Below are 14,103 nucleotides of genomic sequence, written 5' to 3'. Positions count from 1 at the left end.
GAGATTCTGGGGAGACCAAAAGCCCGTTGCAATGGCTCTTTACTGGGCTCATGCTCTCCAAAGGCCTCTCCAGCAAGATTATACCTTTGCTGCAAGGCCATGTAGCCCCCAAGGTCGATGTTGCCCCTCTCTTTGCAAGGAAGGACCTCAGCTTGTGGGGTTTTCAGCTCTCGGTCTGATTCTTATGCAGCCCCTGGCACTTAGTGGATGCTTGACTCAGCCCATCGCACTTTGGGATACCCCTTTTTTAATCTTTCATTTTTTCCCCCAATTATATGTAAAAGCACAACCAGGATGTTTCAAAGGCAAATTTCAGCTCCAGTCTCCCTAATTCCAAGGCCAGCTCTATCAGCAATAATAATAATGAAAAGTTAGAAAAGCTGAGGTTCCAAGTTTTCCGTTCTGTTTCCCAAATGGGAACCCACACAGGCAAGTGATTGGAGCATTTGTTCAGTATTTCTTCTGGATCTAGTTACCAGACTTTTTCAAATAACAGAGCACTTAATCATAGACCTAGAGGACACTTTGGGGGTCATCTGATCTAAACCCCCATTTCTCTTTCAAAAGGCACAAATATTAGCTAACCATGTGCCATCAAGTTTGGTTGGCAACTCATTGTCTTAGATGTAGTTTATGTATTAAACCCATGGATTGGATCCAATAGACTGAAGAGATCTGATTTATCAAAAAATTAAGAAAATAAAGGAAGGTTTTTAAAATATGGACCAGTGAGTTTGGAGGGGAAATATCTCTAACTTGGAAGAGACTCTAAATGATAAGGCAATTTATAGACACTCCTGCTGAAACTTCTTTGAATTATAACTTAGGGAGTATCACTTGACCCAGTAAAAGCCTCCTTTCCTCATCTTTGAGCCAAGGAACTACTAGGAGAGGGAGTGGTTCACTTTTTGTGTCATGGATTCTTCCTTCTACCCTCCGTCTTTATGGTTTCAAATAATTTAAAGGAATATTAAATTTCAGTTAGAGATTAATTAATATAAAGATGTAATTTTTCCCCCCATGGAAGGTGAGGAGAAGGAGCCCATTTACAGCACTGGACCTTGCCCATACCCCAGCCATGAGGCTCCTTTTGCTTTTGGTCAGAGAACCTGGACTTTGCTTTTGACTGGGGTTGGGGTTTTGGACTGAGGTCTCTTGGCTCTAGGTGGTGCAGTGGATGGAGCACCAGGGCTGAAGTCAGAAACCCAAGTTCAAATCCAGCCTCAGACACTGACTAGCTGGGTGAGCCATTTCACCCTGTTTAACTCAGCTTCTTCATCTGTAAAATGGGCTGGAGAAAAAAATGGCAAATCACCTTAACAAGAAACTTCTGGCTCAGCAATCTGGCACTCTAAATGGCTGGTTCTAGTAATACAAATTAGGAGGAAATTAAGAAGGCTCCTCAGCTGGAGCAGAATTGTGTAGGAGGGAAGAGGGTTCATCATTAGAGAGCACTTGCAAGCAAATGACTTTTTCATAATTTCTGTTGTCAAAAAACAATCAGCCAGAGCAGGGATTCCTCCTTTTGAAGAACTGCCTTCCCCGGCTGCAGATTTGCACCTGTTCCAGGCTAACTGCCCTGGCCTGCAGAGGATGGGGGCCCTTCCCCACCCGCACGCCAGGGAGGAACCCTTCAAGTCTCGTCATCATGCAAGGTCTTCAAAGGAGGCCGGCCAGTGTCGGGAACACTCCGAACTTTACTGCTTTGCCCGGGATCTCAAAGGAAGGTCTGGAACTCTGGGCTCTGCAGGTCCTAGCCAGAGGATGGGGCAAAAGCCCCCTACATGTTTCCCAGCCTCCTCCTCTATTTCCGTACACATTGCTCCTGCATCATCCCTGTACTTCCCTGAAAGTCCCTAGACTTTCATTTCCCCCTTTCTCCCCCAGCTTGTAAAGTTCTCCCTCCTCACCTCCACTTCCAGGAAGCCCCACCTTCCTTCTAGGTTCTAGGTTCCACTGAAAAACCACCTAGAGGTGCGAGCCAAGGCCAAGACCAAGAGATTGGATTCCTCAGTAACTCATACCTCTGGGAGTCGATCCATGACCCTCTCAAATCAAACTGGATTCAGCTTTGTAAAAACATTAACTAGCATTTACTTACATGGCACTTTACACATGTGTCAGCTCATTTGATCCTTACAAAAGGATGAGACAGATGTGTTATTATTTTGCGTAACTTCACATGTGTTTTGTTAATGGGGCTGGAGGTGAGAATAAGGAAACGAGCCTGGAACTCGAGAGTTTTAAAAACAAATGTACAAAAAAAAAAAAAAAAATTAAATTAAAAATTAAAAAAACAAATGTACTAAAAATGTTTTAAATTTAATTGGGCAAAATAATAAATAAATTAAGGAATGATAAAGTTAAGGAAACGGAGACAAAGTTAAAAGTACTTGCCCAGAGTGTCTGATAGCAGCACTTTGTCCCCTGTGTCACCTGACTGCTGCTGTATTCCACTCTGGTCAATTCAATGACCCAAGGTTTTATTATCCTATGGAAGGCTCCGAGGAAATAGAGTGGACATTCTCATGGAGGAAATTCTACATGCTAAAAGGCTAGAAAATTGAGAATCTATTCCAAGCAAGACCTGGTTCGGGTAGAGCCCGAACCAGGAGGAAAATCAGGAATGAACGGTCTCTTCTTTCCTGATGTGGTCCCTGAGCTGAGCCATGGAGATAGTGAGGGATTCCAGTGACAAGTGCGGAGAAGGAGCCTTCCACACAAGGAGGGCACCTTAGACAAAGTCATGGTGACTGGAGATGGATGATTTTATACATCTATATTCACATGTGGATGCTAGTTTGTTACATGGGCTAGAATATAGAGCCCGGGAGAGGAATCTGTGTTTGTCTTTGAGGCAATGGAAGATACTGAATCTCTTTGGAGGGGAAGGGGGATTCCTGTCTAGAAAAGTGTCAGGGAGGTAACCAATTCTTTTCTGGTTTATTTTTAATGGGAAATTTAACCCTTTCCATCCCAATTATCCCATGGGTGACATTTCCCTTGTAACCTGCAGAAAAGGATTGGGGCGTTTGCAGAGTAAAAATGATTAAGATTTCATAGTTTCCTGTCAGTTAATTATAAAAGCAAGCTAGGTTGGAAAGAAATACCAACTTTTTTATTATATATTATAGCTTTTTGTTTAAAAACATATGCATTGGTAATTTTTCAACATTGACCCTTGCAAAACCTTCTCTTCCAGCTTTTCCCCTCCTTCCCCCCACCCCTTTCCCCAGATGGCAGGTAGTCCTAATATATATATATACCTAAAATATAGGTAGTCCTATATTTAACATATACATGTTAAATATGTTAATGTATAAGTTAAATCCAATATATGTACACATTTATACAGTTATCTTGCTGCACAAGAGAAATTGGATCTAGAAAGAAAGAAAAAAACTTGAGAAGGAAAACAAAAATGCAAGCAAACAATGACAGAAAGAGTGGAAATGCTGTGTTGTGGTCCACACTCAGTTCCCAAAGCTCTCTCTCTGGGTGTAGCTGATTCTCTTCATCACTGCACAAGTGGAACTGGTTTGAATTATCTCATTGTTGAGGATGGCCACGTCTGTCAGAATTGATCATCATATAGTATTGTTGCCGTGTATAATGATCTCCTGGTTCTGCTCGTTTCAGCCGGCATCACTTCATGTAAGTCTCCCCAGGCCTTTCTGAAATCCTCCTGCTGGTCGTTTCTTACCGAACAATAATATTCCATAACATTCACATACCACAGTTTATTCAGCCATTCTCCAGCTGATGCATCCACTCAGTTTCCAGTTTTTGCTACCACAAACAGGGCTGCCACAGACATTTTGGCACATACAGGTCCCTTTCCCTCTTGGGTATTTCTTTGGGGTATAAGCCCAGCAGTAGCACTCCCCAGCGTATCTTTTTGAAGGAAATCAGACAAAAACAGGGATGGAACAAGTGACTCTCGGCTCTTCTTCAGGATTCTTGGGCTCGGGTCGGTGACCTTTCACCTAACCTGGCCTAGAAGCAAGTCTCAAAGTCACAGCCATTTCCAGACAGCTAATACGGCTTCTAGCTCTGGGTCAGGCCGGGTGATAGGGACTGGTACTGTAAGGAAGCACTAGCCCTGCCCCTAGAAGCCACCATCTAATGAGAAATAATACAGGAAAGCTGAAGAGTGGGGGCGGGGCAGGGGAGGGGGCCTGGCTCTGGGGAAATCAAAGAAACCCAAAACGAATTCTCCTGGGGGAAATGAGCGGCTGCTGAGCCCACTTCCTGAGAAGGAGAGGGTTGGCTCCGCCCCCAGTGGGGGGCAGAGGATGCTGATGAAGGAGCAAGGTTGAGTGGGATGGGGGTGTGGGGGAGAAGCCCAAAGATTCCGGGCCATACTTGGCTAGGGCCGGGCCTGGACTCCGCCGGCCTCCCTTCGTCTCCCTTCTCTCACTAGAATGTTTCTCTCTGTATCCCCAACACGGTGTTAAGTGCTTCCAAATGCCTCAGCCTTCTTTCCTTCATGTTCTGCAGTCTTATCGAAGAAGATAAAACAGCTGCTTTTTGTAATTAGATAGAAGTACGGCGCGTCTGCTCCCCTCCCAAGGCATCTTGGGTACAAGAGCATTGTGGTGATTGAAAGGATTATTGCTCCCTGCGCTGCTTTGCAGCAGGAAGCCACAACCTTAGGGACACCGTAGGTCTGGGGCTTTCCGCTGACCTCCTCGTCCCCTATCTGGGACACTTGGGCTATGGGGCCCCCCAATGACCATACCACGCCAGGACCTGCTGGGAGTCACCAGCTTCTCCTGCATGGAGAGTCGTCACAAGCTGTGGAGTTGACTTCTGGTCAAGGAGAAAGAAATAAGGCTCCCATTGATTTCTGGAATGATCCCCAAAGTTTGGCAGACTTCCCGGGCTGAAAAGCCTGTCGGACCCCCACTAATGCTCTTCTTCAGTTATTGATTTATGTGATCAGCTGCCTTTCCCCCAGAAAAGCTGGACAGGTTACAAATCAAATGCAGGGTTTGGGTGGGGGAAAGAGGCAAACTCAGAGCTGAGCTGCGGGCTCTCGGGATCCTTCCTTAAAAAGCAGCAAATTAGCCTGACTTGGAACCACCCCAGTCAGCTGCCCCTCTCAGCATCCCTCGGCCCCCTTCTTGCACCGGGGAGTCCGTTCGGGGCCTCCATTTTGGAACCGGGCCCAAGCTTCTTTCCTCTCTCAGCTGTGCATCTGACTCTTGGGAATGTGCCCCCCGAAGGCCCCTGCTTGACCTTCTTCCCCTTTCAGCCGGCTTCCATCAGGCGTTCTCTTCCCTGTAAGCTAGGGTTAAGTGACTTGGCCAAAGTCACCCAACTACAAAGTGTCTGGGGCTGGATCTGAACTCGTGAGGATGGGAGTTCCCGATTCCAAGCCCTGGGCTCTGCGCATCATAGTGCACCACTGTGAAAACTAGCCAACTGCATTTGGCAAGACCTGGCCATGAGCGCTGCAGGCAGCACACACGGAAAAAATGGTCCTAGATTTCTAGTCTGAGAGTGGGTGAAAATCCCCACTGCACTCCCCAAGTGTCTTAGATCCAGGTCTAAAGCTATAGGCTCAGAGATAGCCCAGAGTAAATTCTGACTTAAAGGAACATCAACATAAGCCATAAACCTTTAGGATTAAATCCAGCTCTACATGAACCCCAAGTTTAGTGGGACTACAGGCCACAGGTTGTGTACTAATTCCTTCCCAGATTCTCTCCACCTCCTTTCATACACCTCTGGGTCATTCATTTTCTAACTTATTCTGCATATGAATTTTCTTGCCCCAGTGATTCATTTCTCTCTGTCTTATAGGGAACAAAAGAAAATTCAATCAGATTGACAGTTATGGAAGCATATTAAATCCCGTCTCAGTTTTTTTAGAAAAATTAAAAAATATTACTTCTCTGATCTAAAAACCCCTTCCAGATTTTTCCCAGTTTGAAAATATATAAAAATATTGTATTTAACATATATTTTAACATGTTTAACATATATTAAATTGCTTGTCATCTAGGGAGGGGGAGGGAAGAAGGAGAGGAAAATCTGGAACACAAAGCTATGCAAGGGTCAATGTTGTCAAATAATCCATGCCTATGTTTTGAAAATAAAAAACTATTTAATAAATAAATAACATTATTATTACCTAGAATAACTCCTATATACCAATGTCTAATACAGAGAATGCATGAAATAAGTGTTTACTTAGTCCGTGTTTATTAAAAGCTGAAAGATTAAAAAAAAAGGAAAAAATATATAAGAAGTAAAGACTAAAGGTAAAATTCCAGGGAATGGATAAAGAGTGAAAATCAAACTTCTCTCCTTTCTTTCCTGAATTTCCCCAACCTAGGAAACAATTGTCTGTGACCCACTCAAAGGAATCTCTTTCCCCTCTATGTCTGAAAGAATGAGGATAATGATTACCAGAAAGGAGACAATTTCAGGCCCTGACCCGAGTGATCCAGGAAGAAATGAAGGGAGAGTATGGTGGAAGGGAGTTTTTAACCACAAACTGTGTTTAACCTATTACGATCTTTTTCCCGGTTCTATATATGTTAACTAAATTGTTTTGGAACAGAGAGATGTCCAAGAGAATGGCCGATTATGTCCACTCAAGCATGTGTCTCTGCAAGCTAGAAATGTTTGGGTTGAAAATTAAGTTCAATGAAATAGAGTAATCTCAGGCAACCTTGTCCCTACATTGCACAGCATTAATATTTTTCTTCAATACTACTGTGCTATGGGCCGATTCCACTGACTTAGTACCTTGTAAGAATCCTTTGTTTTAAGTTCAGAGTTCTGGCCCATAGCACCACTGACCTCTATTAAGTTTACCTATAGTGAAATCACAAAAATCCAAGTCACAGATATTTATTCCATTCACATTATGGTGTTCAGAGAACTGAGCTAGGAGTTAGGGTTAGAGAGACAAAAATCCTCTCCAGGAGAAGATTAGACTCTTCTGGGGGCAGATGACATGTATTCCCATAAAGAAACAGACTACTTCTAAGTAATTCCAAGCTCGTTAAGGATTGGGGGAGAGTTATTAGGAGGGCACTTAGTAACAGCTTCTAGTAGAAAGTAGAACCTGTTGGCAATTGTCAACGCTGTAAAATTACCTATGCATGTAACTTGTAAATAAAAAGCTATAATAAAAAAAGAAAGAAAGAAGAAAAAAGAAAAGAAAGAAAAAAAAAGAGCATTAAAAGGAGAGCCCTGGGGAAAAAAAAAATAGATCTTGCAGATGTCACATAAAAAGGATTCAGAGATCACGTTTAGTAATTCTAGGACAAATAGAGGCTCTCTACAGAAATATTTGTGTCCTGGAAGTACCTGTACCACTTAGCTGTTGCATGTAGGGCTTAGTGGGAATTTTATCATTGACAATTGACAATACTATTTTATAATTTTTTCTTTTTTTTTTTACTTTTCACAACAGTTTATTTTGTTATAAGTGTGCCCTCAAAGGATTCATTAATTAAAGCATTATTTTTGATTTAAAAAAAAAAGAAAAGAAAGAAAATGGAACCTGAGCTAGCCTTTCAGGGAAATTAGAGATTTTGGACTTGAGGGACATGTGTATTCCAAATGACTGGAGGCAACAGATGGGATGTCATGTGTGGCTACCTAGTCCGGAGGCCAGTTGGAGACTGGAGGTGAACAGAGAGATTGGGGCAGGAAAGGTATATTAAGAGATGGTTATTAAATCCCTGGGAACTGATGAATCACCCACCAGGTGAAGTAACTTAGAGGAAGAAGGGCAGAGGGCCCAGGATAGAACCCTAAGGAACCCTAAGATTAGAGGATGTCATCTGAAGGAGAATCCAGTAAAGGAGACAAAGAAAAAGGGGTGAGATAAGAGAAACAGGAGAGGGAAGAGTTCCCCCAATCTAGAGAAAATAGAGTATTTGGGGCCGGTGGCACAAGCTGCTTCAAAAGAATTTGTAGATTTAGATCATCTCCGAATCAAGAAGCAAAGATTTTATGATTCTGCCATTGACTAGTCGGCTAAATTCAAAAAGGGAGTTATTGATTAACAAGGATAAAGATTCAGGCTAAGCTCCCTATTGGAACTCACCATTAACAAAGAGGAAGCCGACATAAAGCAAATTCTTGATGAACTTGCTATTGTGGGGCTTAGAAGGGGCAAAGTTCCTAAAAGGAGTTAGTACAGAAGTGTGTGCTTTTGTAGGTTGACAACTACAGCGAGCCCTTTGGATTGTACACAGTCACTATGGGGTCACTATAATTTTGTCACTGCACTTAAGGACAACAAAAAGGCCCAAGATAAAATAAATCGGTGCCCTTCCCCGCTTGCCTCAGGGAGTAGCTCGACTTCCTGATGGTTTGCAATAATTCGGGTCCTCTCCTAGTGAATGCACCTTCCTCTAGCCCACTTAGCTACCTAGGACCTGGGGTCTTTTTGCTGGGGTCTTATTCATCCCATCAGTTTCAAGGAGGAAAGAGTGACCAAGGCTGCAGAGAGAGCAAGGAGCCTGAGAATGAAAAAAGACCATTTGGCTGTGGGGACTGGTCACTTTTTGGAGAGGGCAGTTTCAAAGGAGTCAGGCATCCCATAGGAGATGAGGAAGAACAAATGATCTCAATATTTTCTATAAATATGAGCTCTCTGTTGAGGTCGGGGGAGCCGTGAGAGGCTTGAGGAGGGATCAGAAGGTTGGGAGGAGCCATTGTGGTGCCTTAGTAAAGAGAGTACTAAGATTGCCCAGCAGCAGTGAAGGCCCAGTTGAGGTTAAGAAACAAATTTGTGGTGGAATCGATCAGAATGATGCATGATTTTAGCCACTTTCTTCAGCAGCACATGTGCAGGAATGAAGCCCATAAATGGTGGGAATGATTCAAATCTGGCTGGGAGTAATTGGCAATATAAGGGATCTAGGGATTCAAGAGAGGAAGGCAGGAGAGTTGGATCACCACGGAGTCAAGATGGGGAGAAAAGGAGAGAGTCCTTAGTGCAGAGGAGATGGCCTGGGACAGTCGATTGTCTAGGATAATCTTAAATCCAACAAAAAATGAAACTCATCTGAAGAAGGAAAGAAAATTTGGAACTCAAATTAAAAAAAAAAAAAGTTAAACTTATCCTTCCCTCTTACCTTCCCTGTTATAATAGAGAGTTGTTACTCACAGCTCCTTAGGCTCACAATTTAGAAATCCTCACACTCTCTCTCATACCTGGAATCCAACTGTTGTTAAGACCTACCTTGGAAACTTCCCTGTATACTCCCTTCTTTCTTCTGACCTACCCCAACCTGATGCAGGCCTTCATCACTTATATTTTTGCAGTAGCCCCTGGGGGGTGGTCTGCCTGCCTCAAATCCCTCCCCTCCAGTCACTTCTCTATTAAGCCACCAATGTAATTTTCCTAAAACACAGATTCAATCATGTTGGCTCCTTACTCAATAGACCCCAGTGGCTCCTCATTGCTTCTAGGATCAATACAAAACACTCTATTTGGCATTCAAAGCCCTGCTGAACCTAGCCCCATTCTGCAGAGGAGGTCCAGGGCTTTTGCTCAGATAAGATAATAATATTCCCAGAGGGAAGCAGGAAAGTACAATGATGGAATCAGCTCAGCTTTATGTGAGCCTTTTGTTTTTCAGTAGGTCCTTTGTTCAAGTGGAGTTTCATTGCAGTCCCACCCCCAGCAGAGATCCTTGGAAACCCCACCCTACTATATCCAATCAAAAAAACAAATTGGGATGTCAACTCCCCTCCCCCAGGTTAAATTTCCTCATCAGATAAATCTGCCCATGGCTTCCACCACCTTTGATAAAATCCCTTTTTAGCCCTCAATGGGGTACTCTGCCTGATGGTGTCTTTCTTCTCATCCCATTCCCCCTCTCATGCCTCATGGTGTCTTCTTCCTTGTTAGAGCTAACTCTTTTAGGGGGCTAAGGTTAACCCCCAGTGAATGGTGTAACCCTCTCCCCTTGGCAACCCCTTTTGGGGTTAGCCTGCCAATCAACGATGTACTCCCACCTCATGGGATATTCTCTTTCTCCTGGTTAATTGTGAGTTCCACTAGGGAACTTGTCTTTTCCCTTATCAGAACCCCTTCTACTGCTTTTTTTTGTTTTCTCTCTCTCTCTCAAACCCATTTCATATTTACCACTTCAGATGTCTATTTTACTCCTCATTTTGTCCATTATCTCCTCTTGTAAATAAAGGTGTCTTTTGGCAAAGAGAACGCTGCAGTGAATTCCTCACACGTCCCTTGTGCCTGTATTTCAAACTAGGAATTGAACGAGATGAGGTGAGATCTCTTAAGATAGTTGTGAAAATCGAGTAAGGCTTCATCTGCTTCAGAGTTGGAGTAGGCCTGAAGGACTTGAAGCATTGAGTCAAGGGCATACCTAAGTCCCCATCCTGCTCTCCTCCCTATTTCAGTCAAATATGGGCAGCTATGTACTTATTGGTCAAGTGCAATTTCTTGGGTAGTTCCGGCGTTTAGAATGTGAGACCCTCAGCCAGTGAGGATGAGGGTCAGTGGTGGGAGGGGGGATTTGCATTAGGGATTAAAAATGTTGACCCTGCCCCCACTGCTTGATGGGTGGGACGCCCTTAACCTTACTTCTAGAGAGCTCTCCAGCTTTTTTTTTTTATTAAATGGTGACCCCTCACACAGTCATCACCTAAATCCCTGCTATATATTCTTTGGTCCAGAGGTACTGGCCTCCTGGCTCTCCCATGAACAAGACCCTCGGTCTCTCTGCTTTGGACATTTTCTCTGCCCTCTCCCACCCCACAAAGACTCTCTCTCCAACACTCTCTCTGGCTTCCTTTAAATCTCAGCTAAACCCAGAAAGGGCACTGTGGGGCCTGTGGGATCCCAACACAGTATTTTCACCTTTTTAATTGCTTGCATTTTATTTTTTTTCTCATTTTTTTTTCCTTTTTGATCTGATTTTTCTTGTGCCAATGATAATTGTGGAAATACATATAGAAGAAGTGCACATGTTTAACATTGGATTACTTGCCATCTAGGGGAGAGAGTGGGAGGAAGGGAGGGAAAAAATTGAACACAAGAATTTTGCAAAGGTTAAATGTTGAAAACTATCTATGCATGTATTTTGAAAAGGCTTAAAAAAAATCTCAGCTAAAATCCCATGTTTCAAAAAAAAAAAAATCTCAGCCAAAATCCCATTTTCTATAGGGAGCCTTTCTCCAATCCCCCTAATTATAATGCCTTCTTTCTGTTCGTTATTTCTCATATATCCTATGTAGAGCTTATTTTAACCTATGTTTGCTTGCTGGCTCCCCCAAGATTGTAAACTCCTTCAGGACACAAAAGGTCTTTTGTATTCTCAGCACTTAACAGGGTGCTTGGCAAATAGAAGCTTAATAAATGTTTATTCATTCTGACTAATAAATCTTGATTGGTAGATTGATAGGAAATAAGCAAATCTATGAGAGTAAATCAGATCACCAAGAAAGGAGGTTTATAATAGCTTCATTCAGTGGAAAGGGGACTTGGGTCCTTTTCTCCCTGGTTCTTTGCAATGAGGAGGCCTCTGGGTAGGGAGAAGCCTCAGACATTCCCCATCTGGGCCAGCACATAAACCATGACCATTTTTTTCCTTTTAGATGAAACAGCAGCTGACTTTGGGAGCTTGAAAAGATCAGTGAGATCCCAGAGATTCCAGATACTTGATTGGGCAAACCGTCAAGTCCATTGTGGAAGGAAGTGCCCAGTAACCTGCCGGAATCCGCCCGGCAATGGACTGAGGGCAGCCAGGAAGGAGAACTTGACCCATTCATTGGCTCTGTCTCTTTCAGATGTGCAGGGAATTGGGAAAGGGGCAGCAAATACATTACAGTAAAGGTTCTAAAGCTGAGCTCACTCTATTCTGGTACAAAAGCGAGTCTGGCTACAGGGATGGGGAAATTTTGCGTAAATTCTGTTCTTGCTATAACCTTTCAGTAAATGTCTGTAAAAAGCTAAAGAAATATGGCCTAGCCATTGGGTACCCTGTGACCTTAAATTCCCGATCCCTCCATGGTTCAATTTCATCATCTATAAAATGGTGGGTTTGAACTAAATGACCTCTGAGCTCCCTTCTGACTTTAGAACATTGGGCCTCATTTTTTTTTTTTTTTTTTTACAGAATTACTTTCAAAAATTAAATGGAATCCAAGAAACATAGAACATCTGACTCATTGTCTAAAAGGCACATTTGGAAGCAGGACAAATTATGTAAATATCTTCTTTTTTACTTTAGGGCTAAAAGCTTCAAATGATTTATTGTCACCTCCCTTGGCAGTTCTGGGACATTTTAACTGGATGCTGAAGACTGCAGACAAGAGGAGGGATCAATGTTTATAATATCACTCTCGTCTAATTTCCATCCCTCGTGGTTCATTAGCTATGTGGGCTGAATTTTACTTTCCTCAACTTACGCGCTGAATTTTTTTGTGCATTATTATTCGCTTGCATCTTTTCTGTGAATCTGGACTCTTAGAAAAAGATTTTTAATGGGATGGTTAACTGGCATATGGAGGCAAAGAGATGACCCTGGAAGGGAGAGAATACTGGGTCAAGGAGAGCCAGAACTCTGGAGAAGTCTACTTGAAAGTAGGTGTTAACTTATACTTAGTACTTAGCGTGGCCATGTCATAGTTCTCCAGTTCCCATAGATACTTAGTACTTAGTATGGTGATGTCATGGTTCTCTAGTTCCCATATACTTAGTACTTAGTATGGTGATGTCATGGTTCTCTAGTTCCCATAGATACTTAGTACTTAGTATGGTGATGTCATGGTTCTCTAGTTCCATACTTAGGTATGTGATGTCATGGTTCTCTAGTTCCCATAGATACTTAGTACTTAGTATGGTGATGTCATGGTTCTCTAGTTCCCATATACTTAGTACTTAGTATGGTGATGGCATGGTTCTCTAGTTCCCATATACTTAGTACTTAGTATGGTGATGTCATGGTTCTCTAGTTCCCATATACTTAGTACTTAGTATGGTGATGTCATGGTTCTCTAGTTCCCATATACTTAGTACTTAGTATGGTGATGTCATGGTTCTCTAGTTCCCATATACTTAGTACTTAGTATGGTGATGTCATGGTTCTCTAGTTCCCATAGATACTTAGTACTTAGTATGGTGATGTCATGGTTCTCTAGTTCCCATAGATACTTAGTACTTAGTATGGTGATGTCATGGTTCTCTAGTTCCCATAGATACTTAGTACTTAGTATGGTGATGTCATGGTTCTCTAGTTCTAGATACTTAGTACTTAGTATGGTGATGTCATGGTTTCAGTTCCATATACTTAGTACTTAGTATGGTGATGTCATGGTTCTCTAGTTCCCATAGATACTTAGTACTTAGTATGGTGATGTCATGGTTCTCTAGTTCCCATATACTTAGTACTTAGTATGGTGATGTCATGGTTCTCTAGTTCCCATATACTTAGTACTTAGTATGGTGATGTCATGGTTCTCTAGTTCCCATAGATACTTAGTACTTAGTATGGTGATGTCATGGTTCTCTAGTTCCCATATACTTAGTACTTAGTATGGTGATGTCATGGTTCTCTAGTTCCCATATATACTTAGTACTTAGTATGGTGATGTCATGGTTCTCTAGTTCCCATAGATACTTAGTACTTAGTATGGTGATGTCATGGTTCTCTAGTTCCCATAGATACTTAGTACTTAGTATGGTGATGTCATGGTTCTCTAGTTCCCATATACTTAGTACTTAGTATGGTGATGTCATGGTTCTCTAGTTCCCATAGATACTTAGTACTTAGTATGGTGATGTCATGGTTCTCTAGTTCCCATAGATACTTAGTACTTAGTATGGTGATGTCATGGTTCTCTAGTTCCCATAGATACTTAGTACTTAGTATGGTGATGTCATGGTTCTCTAGTTCCCATAGATACTTAGTACTTAGTATGGTGATGTCATGGTTCTCTAGTTCCCATAGATACTTAGTACTTAGTATGGTGATGTCATGGTTCTCTAGTTCCCATAGATACTTAGTACTTAGTATGGTGATGTCATGGTTCTCTAGTTCCCATAGATACTTAGTACTTAGTATGGTGATGTCATGGTTCTCTAGTTCCCATAGATACTTA

This window comes from Sarcophilus harrisii, chromosome 5 (genome assembly GCF_902635505.1).
Source record: "Sarcophilus harrisii chromosome 5, mSarHar1.11, whole genome shotgun sequence".
NCBI classification, from domain to species: domain Eukaryota; kingdom Metazoa; phylum Chordata; class Mammalia; order Dasyuromorphia; family Dasyuridae; genus Sarcophilus; species Sarcophilus harrisii.
This window is presented reverse-complemented; position numbering follows the sequence as displayed.